Source organism: Manacus candei, unplaced genomic scaffold, assembly GCF_025592945.1.
Source record: "Manacus candei isolate 608988 ecotype Guabito, Panama unplaced genomic scaffold, ASM2559294v1 h1tg000036l, whole genome shotgun sequence".
In the NCBI taxonomy this organism is placed as follows: domain Eukaryota; kingdom Metazoa; phylum Chordata; class Aves; order Passeriformes; family Pipridae; genus Manacus; species Manacus candei.
Genome location: NW_026138084.1, coordinates 3,273,853 through 3,291,453, shown reverse-complemented (window position 1 = coordinate 3,291,453; position 17,601 = coordinate 3,273,853). Strand labels below are relative to the sequence as shown.

Genomic DNA, 17,601 nt, shown 5'->3' with positions numbered 1-17,601 from the left:
CTGGGCATTAAATTCAGTTTGCATAACTGTTCCTGCTGCAGCCAGGACTGCCAAGCAAAATATTTGCCTATTTACTGCTCTGATAGCAGAGCCATAGCATTTACCTTTGCTAAGTAGCAGGGTTTTGAAAGAGGGGTTTATATATTAAATGCCCAGAAAGGGTTGAGAAGAGAGGGCTGAGGTTCAGGGTGATAAATGTCTGAGAGACTTACTATGGGAACTTGGGTAGAAGTAGAGAACAAACAGAAATTCAGATCAGCCAGTGAGAGATAAAATCCTTGGGGAGTGGTGGAAAGGCTGGAAAGTGAGACTGGGACTAAAGCAGAGAAATGAGGGAATGAATGAAGCCTCTGCTTCTGCTCTGTCAAAGCTTTTGCCTTTTATCCAGCCAGTCTAAATAACTGGGGGGAATCTGTCAGTGATGCTGCAAACCTAGTAATCACCTGAATTTTCATGTGAAATACTTCTTTGTTTTCACTGCTGAAAAAAAAAAGTATTAAAAATAAAAATAAAACCCCAGAAGTTTATTAGTTTTTGAAGGTGAACATTCAGTGAAGACACAGTTCCAGTCCGTGGTGGTTGCTCTGCCCTCGCCTTGTCCTCTCCTCCCTCCCAGCTGCTCAGGAGACAGAGCTTGGGATGGTTTTCATTAGGCAGAGAGGTTAAGTGAGGTTTTTCTACAGATCTTTATAGTTAGGGTATGTCAGGGAAGGAATCCAGCTTGCCTTTCAGATCCCAGATTTGGGTTTGTAGTCTTAGCAATAAATTAAAAAAAAAAAAAAGGCAATGAAAAGAAAAGAAAAAAAAAATCCCCCTGTGAACTCAGCACACATTATCATTTTCCTTGGATTTCCAGATCATTGTGAAACTCCACCAGGCCAGCTTCCCAGTATCAAACTGGAATTGCACTGGAAAAATAACAGGAGTTTGGAGTTGAACCAAAGGACCTGCATGTGATGGGTCCTGTGGAATCAGGGGCTGTGCAGCCTCATCTGTGTGTCTTTTACCACCACTGCTGGGCAGTGCCAGGTAGCTCAGTTGTAAATAATGCATGAAAAACCTCTTAGAAAATCAGTAATACTTTTGAAAAGGCCCACGTTTATCCATTCTTTCAGAAATACACATACAAATCCATCCAGACAGTGCTGGTGTCCTCAGCACAGAATGTCAGTGCTTGTGAAGGGAAAGAGAAGTGCAGATAAACTGGGGAGTGTTCAGTTACTGACTGCCTGCAATGGCTCTTTTTGCTGGTTGATTCAACAAGAAAGCACATCAGACCCTAAGAGTCCAGGACCTGCTGCCACCCTTCTGGGAAGAAACTTCAGGCCGTGTGGAAGCTGCATATGCTGTAACACCCACATTCCCACCTTGGTGGGGGCATGGCCCAGCTGACAGACACTGCAGTGAGGCAGGTCGGGGAATTATCTTACCAAAAATCAGCTCCCAGAAGCAAGACAATACATGCAATTCATTAAGTAACCCCATATGATCTTCTGAGTTCCAAAACCTCTTCAGCCCTGAGAAATGCTGGTTAGGAGGAGGGTTTTAGCTAAAAGGAATCCTGTGGTTTGACAGAGCAGCAGCAGCAGGGCTGTGAAGTTCCCAGGCAGCACAGGCAGGCCTGCACTGCACGGGCAGCTGGTGCCTGGAGATCCCAGAATCCCAGAAAATGCCATGTTGGAAGGGACCCACAAGGATCATCCAGTCCAACCCTCAGCCCTGCACAGGACCATTCCTAAAGGATCATCCAAACCCTCCTGGAGCTCTGGCAGCCTTGGGGCTGTGCCCACTGCCCTGGGGAGCCTGGGCAGTGCCCAACCAGCCTCTGGGGGAAGAACCTTTTGCTGAGATCCAACCTGAGCCTGCCCTGACACAGCTCCAGCCATTCCCTGGCTGCTGTCCCTGGTCCCCCCAGAGCAGAGCTCAGTCCCTGCCCCTCCTCTGCCCCTGCCCAGGAATTGGAACTGCACTGAGGTCTCCCCTCAGTCTCCTCTGCTCCAGCTGAACACACCAAGTGCCCTCAGCAGCTCCAGGTGCTGCTGCAGAGACAGTGTCAGTGTGCCCGCGGACAGCTTTCGGGGAAAAGTTTCTTTGTAAATTCTAAATTAATGCAAATAACTTGTCCAAGTGAGTTTGAGGAGCTGTACAGCCTCCCATGAGTGTGTGTGTTAGAGGTGCCTGCTGAGGATCCTCCTCCCCACACCCCCGGTGAGCCCGGCAGGGACCAACCACAGCCTGGGATGGGCACCAGTCACCTCCAATATTCTGTGGGTACCAGTGGAATTAGGTGTTTGGAAAGACTTGATAATATGAGAGTATACTGGAACATTTTTTGGATCAGGCTGCTGCATTACTCATGCACCATTAATTCTCCAAATATTAAGGGAACATTTCTTGTTATCGGGCCGTGCTCCGTTAAAGAGATACAGAACAGCTTGAGCCATGATGTCAAACACACCCTCGGCCAAGTAGGTCCCTTGCAGGAGGGCAGGGAGGACCCCAGAGTGGGGCTGCTGGTGTAGGAGAACATCTCTGGGCTCAGATGGACGCTCTGGGTTCCTGTTGCACTGCGGGGTGTGCACGTCCATGTTTTACCAGCCCCAAACTGCAATATCTCATTGTCAGTGCTCAGATTGCTTCACTCTCAGGCAGGATTTTCTGTTGTCACAGCAGACCAATTTAATGCTCTTTTTGGCTGCTAACTCTGCCTGTGAGTCTGAGTTTGAAAAGAGTGCAGCCTCAGCGCTGCTGGTGCTGGGACCACAGCAGCATTCATTACCTCTGGTTTTTAGTTGCTGCCATTCCAGCCAGACTCTCCTCTTTTCCAGCCTTAGAGCTGCTCTGGCACTTTCACTGCATTTGTTGCTGCTGTGCCAGAAGCACAAACAGAATGTCAAGTGAGCCTCATTTCCCCTCTTCTCTGTGTTGGTCCATAATGATGCTACCCACTGTTTTACTGCTCCTATTCCAGCTCCTGGGAAACTGATAGCTGTGCAGAACACTTTGGAACACTTTGGGAAAAGCTGGGAGTGTGTCAGCAACCAACTGCTTTATTAAGCTCTTTTCCTGGATGGGTGATGCCCTCCCCTGCATTTTAAGGGCATCTCTGAAGAGGGAGTGTGGAATTGGTAGATGGCAGAAGGGACCACAGGGAGAGGTTGGTCTGAGCTCAGCATGGGCTCCCACTGCCAGAACTATGTAATATTCCATGATTTCTCCATCTTATTAGATGCTTTATAGGTAGACAGCTATTAAATTACAGCCCTTGATGGACATGGAAGGATACAAAAATGGCAAGGTCCACATATGCAGTGAGGGGAATCAGCTAAAGGTGACTGTGGGAATGCTCACGACCCTGGAGTTGGTCTGCAGCACCTCTGGCTTGCCTGTCTTCCCACCAGGCTCCTGGGAAAAGTGGAGCACTTTTGCCTTTGGGATCTGCCTAGGATTGAAGCAGTGCTGCATGCAAACCCAACCAAAGGCTCAGAATTCTGCATTGTCTTCCTGAGCCAAATGGAAAGAGCATCCCCCAGTTCCCATGGGACTCCAAACTCCTGAGAACTCTGTGCCCTGAGCGCTGGTGGGGCCTCTGGAGTGGGAGATGCAGATGCAGGAGGCAGTGAGGAGTAGGACAGGTTGGATAAGCCATGTAATCTCTGGGCCCTGGGGACATTCCTTCTGCAGCAGAGTGAATTTGGCTGTAAAAATGTATCAGCTTCCCTTGCCTTTGCATACAGAAGACTTTAGTTTGGAGAGTGCATTTTTTCTTTTTTCCTTTTTTTTTTGCCCCCTATTTCAGTGGAATTATTTTTTTTTTAGGTATTCCTGCTGGCTATGTGCAGAAATTTGAAAGGAAACAATATCTCTGCCTTTGGGAGCTGGTAGTTTTTTGTCATGGAACTGAGTTCTTGAAACACAACCAATTTTCTATTTAGTCCTTCTCATGTGTTATTTCTCTTTCTTTATGATGCAAAGTAGCTCTTGACAGAAATGATGCACTTGTGTATCATGTAAAAAGCAGACTTTAAATCAGAAGATATTTTTGGTGGCTTACAAGATGGAATTTGCCAAGGTGAGCTCTGGGGAGTGACTGTTTTGGGAGGCACAAACTGTCCCTCTTTTCAGTGTCCCTGCTCGAGAGCCCCAGTGGCAGGGGGAGCTTTGGAACCAACTCTCCATCACTACAACCTGTGGCACATTTCAAACTCGTCAGCAGCGATGGAACTACAGAAAGATAAAGTGAGAGACTTGGGTGTGAAATCTGAAGGGGAGGGCGGCTGTTCAGCACCACTTGATGAGCCAGGAAATTCAGTTGCTGTAGTTTTCAACAATTTTCTCAGCTCTGGCATGTCAGGTGGGTGTTAATGCTTCCAAATTGCTTCCACCATGGGGATTTGCTCTGAAGAAGAAGTCTAAGTGTGACCCCAGCCACAGGCAGGGCTCACGGGCACCAGGGACAGCAGGCACTGGGCGGTGCAGGATGGTGCTGGGAGGGCCCCGGGGGTCCTGCACCCCAATCCATCATGGCTCAGGCTGGAGGGGAGGTGAGCAGAGACACAGAAACAGCGAGGAAGCAATGAGGTAACAGTTTTACAAGGGAGGTCAAAACTGCTCTATTGCTTTTATCAGTTGGATTTGAGTGAAAAACGAGGAGTGTTTCTGCAAGGATCACACAGGCCTGTGGTTGTGAACTTCACTGCTTGGCACAACACCAACACTACCAAGCCTATCAGAGCTCAAGGAGCATTTGGACAACATCCTCAGGCACATGGTGGGATTCCTGGGGTCCTGGGCAAGGCCAGGGGTTGGACTTGATGATCCTTGTGGGTCCCTTCCAGCTCAGGATATTCTGTGACTCTGTGACTTGGTAACTGGTGGATTACCCACATATTTCCTGGGCATGTGGGCTCAGCCTGGAGTGTGAAATGGCTGTGGCAGAAATTCCTGAGCAGAGACAGCTGCCTCATTTCCTCAGGAGCTTTTCCAAGCAGCATTCCTTCCTTTCCCACCTTCCCTCTGCAGACTCTGAGGCTGTTGAACATATCTAAGCACGTAGTTTTTTCTGTGTCCCAGGAGCTGGCTTAGTCACTTAATGATTTTATATACCTCTATCTCTTTTTCTTCAGGGAAGGGAAGAGGTAAAAGATCTGCTATTCTGACGTTATTAAAGGCATGCTCCTCTGTGGAACTCACCCAGGGGATCAGGGAACCTGCAGGGATTTCTGGGGAAAACTGTCATGGTGCTGAAACCAAAGCTAGAGGTGACCATGGGACCTACACAGGAACTGCCCAGGGGGTTGCTCTGGGTTGCAGGGAGGTGTCTGTGGCACTCCAGTGTCACCTGGGGTGGTGACAAGTGCACATGATGCCTGTGTTAGGCTGGGGACTTCCAGCCCCTGTGGAAGGTGCTCTTCCCCTCCCAGGTTTTTTCTGGTTGCTCCAGCAGGACATGATCCCACTGTCTGCTGGCAGGAAGGGTGTTTGTGCCTGGGTCCTACAGGGCAGCACTGGAGCCCAGACAGCCCACTCAGAACACCCACACCTGGGGGCTATGAATCCTGAGTCACCTCCAGGAAACACTTCCAGCTGTCCTTGATGGCCTTCCCTCTCCAAAGCCTCTGCTGGGCAGGGAGGAACCACATCTTCCCCGAAAAGATGATCACCATCTAAAATTTCCTTGGGTGTTTAGCCAGGATCAGTGAGATGCCAATCAGGCCAGGATATGTATGGATAATTCTGAATACCAACGGAGTTCACCTGACACCCCCCCCACAGTTAGGAAGTGCCAGCAAGAATGGAGAATAAAGTCAGCCTGTCATTAAGACAATGAGGCCCATATGCTCGTGCAGTCAAATAAAAGTGAACTCAGTGTATTGAAGAGCCAAAAAAACAGATGAATGAACCACAACAGACATCCTAAAAATCATGTTTATAATGCAAATATTGATATTTCTCTCGCTTTTTTTTTCCCTGATGTAAATCACATCTCAATAAGGCATCTGCTAGAAGAGAACATATTTTTGCCTCTGAGCTCAGACTCAAATGAAGCAAACCCAAGTTGAGAGAATACCTGCAGGCTGCTATGATGACTGGAGACCACAGACAGTTGGAAGTCACAAACCAGACTTGCCATCGTGATGGATGCTGAGCCTGAAAGTCATTTATATGCAAATCTGCACAAATTAATCTGAGGGTTTTTTCCCTAAAAATGCAAACCATACCATTTTCTCCTGGGATCAAACTCCAAACGTTGGGGCTGGGGGAATCCAGAAATAGTTGCAGTCAGAAAACACTTCAGTGCCAGAGAAATTATCCTCTTTCTCCTGTTTCCATGTTGCTTGTACACAAGAAGAGAAAAAAAGAGAAGAGAAACACACCTCCAGAACTTATGGGCTTGCTATTATTTTTCATTCTCAGGAAGAATTTCCCTTACTTTGCTAAAGGTTTGGGCTGTTATTGCTCTGCACTTGTTCTCTACCTGCTGCTGGCACAGACATTTATTGCTTTGCAGGTCTGACAGATCAGCCCACCTTTCTCCATCAGTGACCCAATTAACTGGGCAAATTGTGTCTTATACACACTGCTAGCAGAGGGCTCTGAGCTTCAGGCTTCCTCCTGGGAAAATGTCCCAAAATTCTTTTCCTTCCCTTTGAAGGTGCCCCTCTGAGTGGATATATCACATCCCTGGGTGACAGGGGCAAGCCTGTGGTACTAAACAATGTTTGGCTCAAGGGCAGTCAGATGTGCTTTCTTATCTGCTTTTCTTGTCATATATATATTTTTGCCTTTTGCTGATATTCTTATTTTTCTGACCCCCCTTTCAGGGAGCACAAAGAAGAAATATATCCTTTTCCTTGGCTTCCTTTTGGACTGTCTTCCTGAGAGCCAAAAGGCTGTGAATACTCTCGGTTCAAATGCCAGTGCCCTCTCATCTGGAGGGCTAAACTGGCCCAGCAGGTGTGGACACACTGTCAGGAACAGGTACCTCACCCATCCAAACTGTGCACCCACAGCAGCAAAAGAGGTAAATGTTTGGAAAAGACATTTATGGGTTTTAGCCAAGCAGTGATTTTCATAAAACACAGTTTCAAATTGGTAGCCCAGAGTTTATAGACTTTCTGAGCACTGAAGTGGGTAAGTAGAGCTTAAAAGCTATGAAATAATGAGAACTGAGCCCAAAAACCTGAGTGTAGAAAGAGCTGTGCTAGTTAACACCAGCTAAGGACTTGGCTCTCAGCTTCTCTGTATCAGATGACACAAGTTGTTTTTGTGGGTTTGTTTTGTTTCCATCTCTGCTGTTGTGGGATTTGACCACATTGCAACATCCCCAGCCTGTCAGAGCCTGCACAAGGGCTCCCTGTGCTCCACAGCACATCTCCATCACTGCAGTGTAACCCAGCACTTGGGTCTCGGGAGGGTGCCTAAGGTGTAGGGTAAGTGTTGGCTAAGGGACACTTCTCCAGCTGGAGTGTGGCACTGTCCTGTGCTGGCATCACCCACAGGCTGCTACAGGCCACTAATGACCATCTCCTGCCCTCAGATCACATTGTAAACGCATTAATAGATCACAGCTGTGGCTCATCTCTTGCTTAGCTGGTGAAAGGAAATCCCTCTCCTCCAGATGAAGTGAGTGAAGGTGGGAGTGCCATTCCTGCTTCACCAGGAGGCTTTCTCATGGTTCAAGGATGAGGAGAATAGCTGTGCTTTCCTCTCATTTCTTCTCAGGCACAAAAAGGTGCAGTTTGGGAGCTCATATTAACCAGCCTCATGAAGTGCACCATATGTTTTAGCCTTTCTTAATTACTGTAGCCTTTACAGCCTCAGCTAGATGTCATACTTAGTGCTTTGTTTTACAATTAAATCTCTCCTTTGGGGAGATCTTAAAACCTTTTTCTCTCGCCGTCTGTGAAGTGTAAAGGAGAACTGCAAATTTACATTACTCTGGGCAAACAACAGTTCCGTTTGGAAAACAAGCTTTAAACTATTACTATATCAAGATGCTTTTTATTAAATGCTGTGTTGATGCTGCATAACAAGAATGTAAGAGATAAAGGACATTTTCTCTCCCTCTTCAGCAATGCCTTGCATAAGGCAAAGCTTCTGTTTATTGTTTGCAGATAAAGGTCTACACAAAATAAAATAAAACCAATACCAGCTCAGGTCTCCACATGTTTTCAAGATCTCAATGCTAAGGAGGAATTTACATCTCAAGCAGACTGTTGGTAACCACTGAAGGACTTGAATCTATTCACAGCCCTCTCCCACTCCTCAAACCCACACACACTTTTTGCAAAGAGCTTTGCACACAGATATGTCTCAGCAAAAAAAAAAAAAATAAAATTCTTAACTAACAGCAAGCTTAAATTTAGCCCTTCTGAGCCTCATGTGGAGATCGCTGAAGTTCCACTGGAAAACAACTCGCTGAGGTGATTCCTGGGGGCAGGGATGGGAATGCAATTTTTTTGGCTCCACAGCTGTTCCCAAGCACTGACTAAACATCACAGCTCCCCTGGAAGGTAAATAAGGGATTAACCACACCTTGTGGGCATCACCTCGGGGTGGAATTCAGCAATAGTGTGGCGGGAGGGGAGCAGAGTTGCTGTGGGGGGCTGGCACTGGGATGGCTCCATCTGGAACTGTGAGGAGCTGCCACCACTCACCCCAAATGTCATGAGGTTTTCTACTTATGGCAGCAATTCCCAACTATGTTTTGTGCTACTTTATATAGATAATGCCAAAGAGGGAAAAATCCTCATTATGTTTTCCAGTTTCTCAGTGACTGGTGCTGTCTTGTCACAGAAGCATTAGTGTTGCAGTTTCAGGGAAAATCAGTTTAATTTATTGCTGATTGAAACAGAGATGGGCCAGAAACAAAACCCTAAAAGCACGTTCCTCCCCCTCTTTTCTCTGGGGTGTCACTGGGCTGTTTCTAACACGTTTTTCTTCCCAGACTAGTGGCATTTTAACCTTTCTCTGGTCCCTCTGCCCAGAGGGGCTGAGAGGGGGCCATTGTGGAAACCCCTGGGACCAGCCCAGCCTCCCCTCACAGAGGGGCCTCTGCAGCCCCCCAGCCTTGCCACAGGCACCCAGTATGAGGAGAAACGAGGAAAAGGGTTCTTTTTGTGTGTGGACACCTTAAGAGGCCAAAGGCACTGCGCTGCTCCAGAGGAATTCCAAAGAAGAAAGTGATGGTGGGTGGTGCCCAGAGGTGGAAGGGCCACTGCAGCCCCCCCTCCTCACCCCAGGCAGGGCACACTCCTGTGTTTTCCTTGTGTTAATGGTTCCCTGCTCCCTCTCCTTGAGCCAAAACACCTCTTGGAGGGCACCCTGGCTCCCCCAGGTCTGCCACAGGGAGCCCAGACCCTGCTTGGCTGCACCAAAGGTGCTGGGGGAGAAAGACCCTCCTGCATGAAGAGCCCCCTGAGGGGTCCCCTCTTGCTGGTGGGGCCTTTGGCAGCCACACAGTTGCCTCTCCTCCTCCTCGGGTTAAAATCAGGGGAAAAATGAGATCCCCCTTCCTTCTCTGAGGACAGGGTTTGCACAGGGCTCAGGTGTGACTCCAACATTTTCCCTCACCCCTGTGAGGATGCTGGACTATGCAGAACTATTCCAGAAAAGCCTGGAGGTGCACAGGGGACACAGGGAAGTGGGGTTGTTCTGATGAGCAGCTACCACAGTGCTTTGGTAATCCCAGTGTTCAGATCTCACTTTGAGGACAACCAAAAAACCCACTCCAAACAAACAAACACACTTTCCTCTGTGACCCTTTCTCTTCCCCACAGAGGCTTGTGGCTCACGCTGGAGACCACCGGGGTGGGACCTGTGGGCATCTGGAATCTGCCCACCACTGCCTGAAAATCTCTTCAGAGCAACCCTTCCCCCGAAACTGGAAGGTGCTGAGGACACAGTCTGGGCTGCTACAGGTCAGACCCTCACTACGGAGGATTTTTTTTTTCCTATTTATTTTTTTTCTTTCTGATGGTTACAATACTAATGAGCCGCATTTTTCATTCTCTCTGGCATTGTTAAGGAGAAACAAGGATATAGGGATATCCCTAAACAGTTTACATCTGTGTCCTGAGTCGCAGAGTAAGCACCCAGCCAAATTTCAGGGGGGAAACTGGAGACAGCTGTGAAAGGGGCATTGCTGCTGTTGGTTTTATGGGGTCAGTTGTTCCCTTCAGTAGGAACGGGGGAACCACGTCCAAGGCTATCAGGAGTTGACCTTTGAGCACGAGCTAACCAGGGCCACACAGCATTCCAGCCTTGTTCCTTTCCTGCCAGCAGCATCCATGGATCCAGTGAGGCAGTACGTGCTGTGTGTGGGTGCCTGTTACACAGATCGAGCACTGCAGCTTCAGATACGGTGGGAAAACAGAAAATGAGACGCTGCAGTTGGGTTTTCCAGAGCAGGTAACATTAGGACTAATTTTTAACTTTGAACCAAGATGGTTTTGTGTGCACTGGGTATATTTGTGCAGGATGAGGTCTCCAAATAGTCCCTGTGGGGCTCAAGAGCTGGTTTTGCTAAGAACTTGGCTGGCTGTGTGTGCCTGCACTGCCCAACAACAGGGATGGCTGATAACTTTCACATGTTGTTAGAGATCCATCATGGCAGAAGTCGGTGCTGACCAGCTCACATGGCCTTCAGCTTTCCAAGATTTAATCATCAGGTTTCCAGGCTCGTTCAAGTTTTTATTAGCTCCACACCTTATGCAATTTGGGAAGCCTCTAATATGAGGCCCTGCTGCTGGCTGGAGGAGAGAGCTGGTCTGCCAGCCCTTGGTGACAGTCACCCATGTCCCCACAGCAGTCAAAACACAGCTTTACTTGCTGCTTTGGACCATTTGTATTTTACAAGAAGCAAGGAAATCAGCAATGACAACTGCATACTCTACGAGAGCAGGTTAGTTTCTATCCCAATGGGTTTATTTTAACAGAAGACTGTTTTTTTGCTGCAAGCCTGAGGCTGGGGTAGTAGGTGGCACCAAACAGCAGTTTGTGTATGGGGTAACTTTGTGACATCTGGGGAAAAGCCATTCAGTGGTTTGTTTGTGCAGTGGGTATTTATTACCAACCCAGGATGTTACTTGAGCTCAGACCCTGTGTTTTTGGCCTCAGTGCAAACATTTGTATTTGAGCCATTCACCAGAGGAGAACAACGATCTGTGATGAGTAATTACAAGGGTTTATGCACTTCTTTGTCAAAGGGGACCTTGCTGTACCTTCCAAACTGCCAGTGACCCACACTCACTGGAGGCAGGTCTGTGCCTGTGTGGGCTGAGCTGGAAACCTCAGCAATGACAGTCTCTCCTTTGTCTTGTGTGTCAGCAGGCTGGGGTTACACCAGGGGTCCCACAGAGGTTCACCTGCTGGTCAGACCAGATCTGTGTGTGAGTCGTGTGTGAGGACTGAGCAGCACCCGGTACCTCCAGGGGATGAGACAAAGCAACAGCCTCAGTTAAGGAGGGGCTGTAAAGGGCTGCTGGGATTTGGGATCCTGCTGGAGAGCAGAGAACTGTGGAAGGCTTAAACAGCGTTTCTCTCTGCATTTGTGAGCACTAGAGATGAGACAGAGCTGGTCTTGTTTATGATTCGAGGGGTTTTGAAGGGCTGATGTTTCTGGCAATTTTCTGGTAATTCAGTGAGTGGGCAAAGGCAGTGGGGAACTCCAGACAGCAAAGCAGAAAGCTGGGAAATGGGGCTTCCCATGCAGTGACATGCAGAAGTAGCAGATGGAAATCATACCTCAGGGATGAAGACATAATCCTCTCTTTTTGGGTTGGGAATGGAGTGTGTTACAGGGATGATGAACTTGCAATTGGAATCTAGACGGGAATATTCAGGCCCAGAGTGACCTTTACAAATTTATTTTGTAAATTTGGAAAGGACAGGAGGGGATCCCACATAGGCTGGTGCACATGAAAAGCACACAGAACTGATGTTGTGGATATGGGAGTGAACTCCAGTGTTGATAACAGCAGAAATAGGAGTGCAGAGGAATGTGCCTGCAGGGCTGACAGTGAACACACACAGGCCGTTTTTGGGGGGTTCTGTGGCATGAGCAGTGTGTGTGTGGGCAAAGATTCTGACTCCAACAGCAGCAGCTCCCTCTGATCCTACAGGATACTGCAGCAGGAGATGGATATGTGCTCATCTTGAAAACAAATGCAAGAACCATCAATTTTAGCTGGCCATGCAAACGAGTCACAGAGCTGCTCTGAGCAGAAATACTTCCACAAAGGGAAAAGCTCCTGGCAGTAGAAGGTGAGCAGGTAAAATTCAGCACTCAGGAGGGTATGTAAGCTAAATATCTAAGTAAGGGAATGACAGAAGATACAATTTATTTCACACAAGAAGCCTGGCAAGTCCTTACTTGCACTGAAAGGCCAATGGTTAAAAAAAAAACCACCCACACAAACTTCAGGGAGAGTTTGAAGTTCTCCCTGCCATCCTGCCTGGAGGTGGCTGTGTGACACTGCAGCCTCTCCAGTTCCATTCCTTCTCCATCCCTGCTGGGGTTGCTGCGTTTCCTCCTGCTGGGCAGCTCTCAGGGGCTGCTGCTGCTGTGTTCTCCCTGTGCCCCTGCCCCATGCTCAGATCCCAGCTGGACCTGGAGAAGAAATGGTCCAATGTCACCGAAGAGAGGCCTTTTGCTGCCTTCTCTTTGCTGTCAATCCCTCTCCTGGTTTCACTGCCTGCCAGTTGCTCAGTGGGTGCCCTGTGGGACTTGCTCCTTTGCCCTGAATAGCCCTGAACAGCTCTGAATGTGCCCTGTCAGTAAATCAGATTCCTGCCTTGGGACAATATTTGTTCCATGCACCAATGGGTGTCAGAACTGTAAGAGGACTCCAGGCTTTGCTGTTCTCATGAAGAGCCACTGCATTCTCAGTGTAGAGCATTTTTCCACAGAGAATGTAAAGCAGTGGAACAGGCTGCCCAGGGAAGCAGTGGAGTCACCATACCTGGAAGTGTTTAAAAACCATGTGGATGTGGCACCTGGGGACCTGGCATCACACAGTGTGCTGAGCTGGAAGGGACCCACAAGGATCATCCAGTCCTGGCCCTGCCCAGGCCCATCCCCAAGAGTCACCCCCTGTGCCCCAGAGGATCAGCCAAACCCTCCTGGAGCTCTGGCAGCCTTGGGGCTGTGCCCACTGCCCTGGGGAGCCTGGGCAGTGCCCAACCAGCCTCTGGGGGAAGAACCTTTGGCTGAGATCCAACGTGAGCCTGCCCTGACACAGCTCCAGCCATTCCCTGGCTGCTGTCCCTGGTCCCCCCAGAGCAGAGCTCAGTCCCTGCCCCTCCTCTGCCCCTGCCCAGGCAGTTGTAGACTGTATTCCATGATTTTATGCACAGCTTCACAGGGCATTTTGGCCCTGCTCACAGTCTACATCTCACAGTTCCCCTTGCTTGCTTTCTTCCACCCTGTACCCATCCTGACTTTCCCACTGGCTGCTCTCCTGTGTTCTACCCACTGCTGTACCCAGCAGGGCCGGGCACAGTGCTGACAGATCTCTGCCCCCACAGAGAACCCTGCTGACTGTAGCAGAGCTGGATGTGGGTGCAAAAACCCACATAAGAGGAACCCACACAGAAAGAGCCCGTGGACTCTGGGTCCTGCTTGGCAACCTCAAGTATTTGTAAAGTTCTGCTGAAATGGCATTTCGATACTTTATCCTTTCTAAATGAGGAGCATGTTTCAGACTCAGAGGGGAGCTTCACGGGGTGCAGCCTGTTGGCTGTCACTCTTATCTTGGATATTTGTTTTGTTTACAACCTGCATGTAATTTGCTGCAGCAAATCTGAAGTGGATTTTGACAGTCTGCATTAGTCACCTCATCCACCACGGGAAGAGCTGGAGCTTCATCTGTTCTTTGAAAACTTTCAAGGTCAACACTGAACAGTTTCAAAAAAAAAAAAGAAAACAATAAGAAGAAACTTGTTGTTTCAATTTCATCCTCAACTTTCTCACTCTCAAACTGTTCAGGTACTGTTCAAAGGTACAAAGGATCCTGTGAGAGGAATGGGGATGGCCACGACAGAATGAGAGATGCCAAGAGGGGCAGCTGGGGAAAAACACCCCTCCACCTGCTCCCTGCACATCTGCATGGATGTCAGATTTGAACCTTTACCTGCTCCCTGCACACCTGTTTAGGTGTCAGATTTGAGCCACTACTGCATATTTGGAAATCAGTCCAAACTCAAGTGTGTCTCACACCCTCAACTGGGTTTTCTTGGGAGCTTTACATGTGACAAAAGTGAAGAACAGGCACCAAGCCCTGCCAGAGGGTGGATTGTACCTGTTTCTATGTCTGTGGGATAGAGGGAGAGCTTGCCTTGGCAGAGGGTCTGTCCCTCCATCCTGTGCCACCTGAAAGCTCCTCACTGAGGTGACACTTGCTGGCACCAGAGTGCTGAACTCCCACAGCTGTGCCTTGCAGTGTGTGCTCACTGAGGGTGAAAAACCTCGAGAATAAGGGAGAGTTTCGAGTCAGGTTCCAAGATAAAGATAATTTTCCTGCTATTTCTCCTGAATAGCTGTTTGATGTTAGATTTGGGTACATTTCTCAGCCGCTTGTAGTAAAATGTCAGAATCTGAAAGAATACTTTATCAAATGCTGCTTCTAAGTGCTCTTGGCTTGCCAGTACATTAAATTAATGAGAAGTCACTGTCAGGCACACTCTCTCCTTGCTTGAAGAATTATGCTTTACTCTGTTTCACATGTACAGCCATATTTCCTCCCAGGGCACAGAGTGTGAATGTGACCAAACACCTGCAGAAAAACTGGCTTCTGATAAAGAAAGGGAGATGCTGTTTTCCTCCTAAACTGTCTGAGTAAGTAATTCTCACACTGCATTCATCCAGCACCGCAGGAATCTTCTCCTGTGAGCTGGTTCTTTAACTTTTCCCCGTTAAGAGTTCAACTGTGCAGGTCATGGCAAATCTTTGAGTCCTGGTGATCAGAAAGCTCCAGAACAGTAAGAGCTGGAGTGGGCTCAGAGCAGACATACATTGTGATTGATTTGTTTGGATTGGGCCGGTCTATACATTGTGCCACTTCTCTCTCCTCTGTGTTCTATTATTGACTCCCTGGTATTTCAGAGCAGCAGCATCTGCTAAAAGCTTTTCCTATGTGAGCTGTGCATTTCTTATGTTTCCCAGCCATACACTGCAATGAAAGGCATGCTGGGGAGTGGCCTGACTTTGGCCAAGAAGGCTTTGTTTGCTGCTGCTTTGTGACATCTTCCCGAATTCTGAAAAACTGTGGTTGGATGAGGACACGCGAGCAAATATTTCAGTCTGAGTCTGCCTGCACTTGACAGTTGTTCTGCTCTGCTCTGCTCTGTGGTGGTTCAGCCAGAGTAGCACCACTTTAAAGTGGGAATGCCAGAGCCATGTGGAAAGGACAGTCACAGAAGGGATGTGGCAAAAGAGTTCCTACAATTTACAGGGGCAGAAGAAGGGGGTAGAGGACACTGGTGGTGTGGTTCCCACTGGCCTGCAATTAGGAAATTGTTGCTTAGAAAACACTAAAGACCTGGTTTTGTGTCTTAGCTCTGGAATTCTGCAATGTCACATCTTCTCACCCCTGGTTTGGGTCGTCTTCTTTTTTGGGGCTTTTATTTGGAAAATAAGTTGCTTCAAAGTGGGTCAAGGATTAACCACACCAGAGGCTCCTCTGTGTCCTGGTTCCCTGGCTGTCTCTTGGAAGGAGGCAGTGCTACCCCCCTCCCCTTTAGTCCCAGTGCAGACCTCAGAGCTTCAGGAGTGTTGGAGATGCAAAAACTGGCTGAATCAAACAAACATTTTCCCTCCTGAAGTCAGACTTCCAAAGAGTTAGTTTTGCTTTCCAAAGCTAGTCCCTGAGTGGGTATGTGCTTATCCCACCCATGAGAGAGGCTGCTCTGGATCTTTGTGTGGATTCACATGACCTCCTTTCAGTCCCCAAACAATGCTGTCGGTTTTCTTTCACTGGGAAATGATGGATATTTCCTTTAGCCTCACTTCATTGAGGCTAAATACTAATACATCCTGGATGTATTAGTTCTTCAGTGTCACTTGAAGTCAAACCAAAACATTTTAGGCAATCTTATGATGTTAAAAAAATTACTCTGTTTCTGAGCCATATTTTTACTTGGCTAAATTGAGTGAAAGCACTGCCTGAAGACAGGCCACCAGTGTAGGAGTTCAACTTTTGGGTTCAGTTAGGACTTGCTGGGTTCACTCCTGGGTGCTGTGCTGAGGTGCAGCAGAGCAGAGCTGGCAAGTTACTTAAACATAGTTTTGCTCTGCTGAGGAGTTTCTGTTCTCTCCAGTAAGGCCCTCTGGGGCTGTGTTGCATGTGTTACTGCTGTTTTACTCTGATATGAAAAGGGATGCATTGGTTTCTCCTGTGGTATGTCAGAGCAGGGCAGAATCTGCTCCCCGTGTCACAGTCACCCACCCTGGCCAGTGCCACTGCTCTTCTCTAGCTGCTCAATGCTCAGCTGCTGGACACCAGACTGAGATCCTGCACGTGGCTTCCCCACATCTCTCCACTACTAAAGGTGCTCCAACAAACCCCAAGTCTGTGGCTGTGTCTCCTCCTGAAGTCTCCCCATTCCTGTACACTCAGCTCTGGGCGTTGGAAATGTGGTTGTGGAAGTGGCAAGAAGGATTTTTAACTCCTGTCTTTAACGGGTCTCATTGTCAGGATCTCCTGCCTGTGTGGGCTGTTGGTAGTAACAGTTAAAGGGTGTTTTGGGGAGAGGAAACTTCATGCTGAAGATCTGACAGAGCCAGGGGTGCAGCTTGCACCTCCTCCCGGATCTGAGGAAGGATTTGTGTGCCTGGAAGCTGCTGAAGTATCTCCCATGTGCATCAATTGGTCTTGGGAGAGATTTTAGTCCTACCTACAAACTTTGCCTTGCTAAGCCCATCATGGCTTTAACAGCAAAAGCTGTTGGAGTGATTTTAGGAGACTTCTGTAATTCCTGTTGTAGTTTTATCACAGTCCTGACTCCATTGGTCTCTCCTGGTCTTCCTCAAACATGTGTGACTCAGTCAGGGTGTGGAGCTGGTAGACGTGGGCTCGCTCCCAGCTCGGCCACAAACCCAGTGCAAAGCCCAGATGAAGTGTTACCACTGGCTCTGCTGCTCCCCATCTGCCCCTGCCACAGTGGGGGACAGCAAGAGGCACTCATGGGCTGTCACCAGACTATTTAAAGGGGACTATAACACTGCCTTCAGAGCAGCAGTGCTCACGCTGCATCTCTGCAGAGGAAGAAGAAACCAGAGTCCTCAGGTCTTTCTATGCCTTCATTTTTCCTCCAGATGAAATTCAAGACTGTGCAGGATCATTTTTGAAGGGCTGATTGTTTGCTCACAAAGTAAATAGCATTTTTCTCTCTGGCTACAGTTACACAATGATTTTGTATGGTTGGTCCATCCCTGAGGGTGTCCAGCAGCAAACCCCCTCCCCACACACACTGCAGCATCACACAATAAGACAGTCCCACTTTCCCAGGCTTTGGCTGTGTTGGAGACAGGATACCACAGCACTCAGAGATGGAAATTCTTACCCTGCCACTTTTCCCTAATTGTGCACACATTTTGTC

The 17,601-nt window shown here is 48.3% G+C and overlaps 2 protein-coding genes across 3 annotated transcripts in view; one reads left to right on the top strand and one right to left on the bottom strand.

The window, feature by feature from the left end:
- LOC127473544 (uncharacterized) overlaps window positions 1-17,601 on the bottom strand; it is a 460,553-nt gene that overhangs the window by 57,007 nt on the left and 385,945 nt on the right. The window lies entirely within an intron of this gene.
- Window positions 10,265-17,601, top strand: part of FBLN2 (fibulin 2) — a 110,463-nt gene continuing 103,126 nt past the window's right edge. The window contains exon 1 of one of the 2 annotated variants that reach the window (XM_051793228.1): window positions 10,265-10,413. The gene's annotated coding sequence lies outside the window, so the exon portion shown is untranslated. Of the gene's footprint in view, window positions 10,414-10,438; window positions 10,907-17,601 lie in introns of those variants that run through there. The other variant, XM_051793227.1, reaches the window with a different exon arrangement.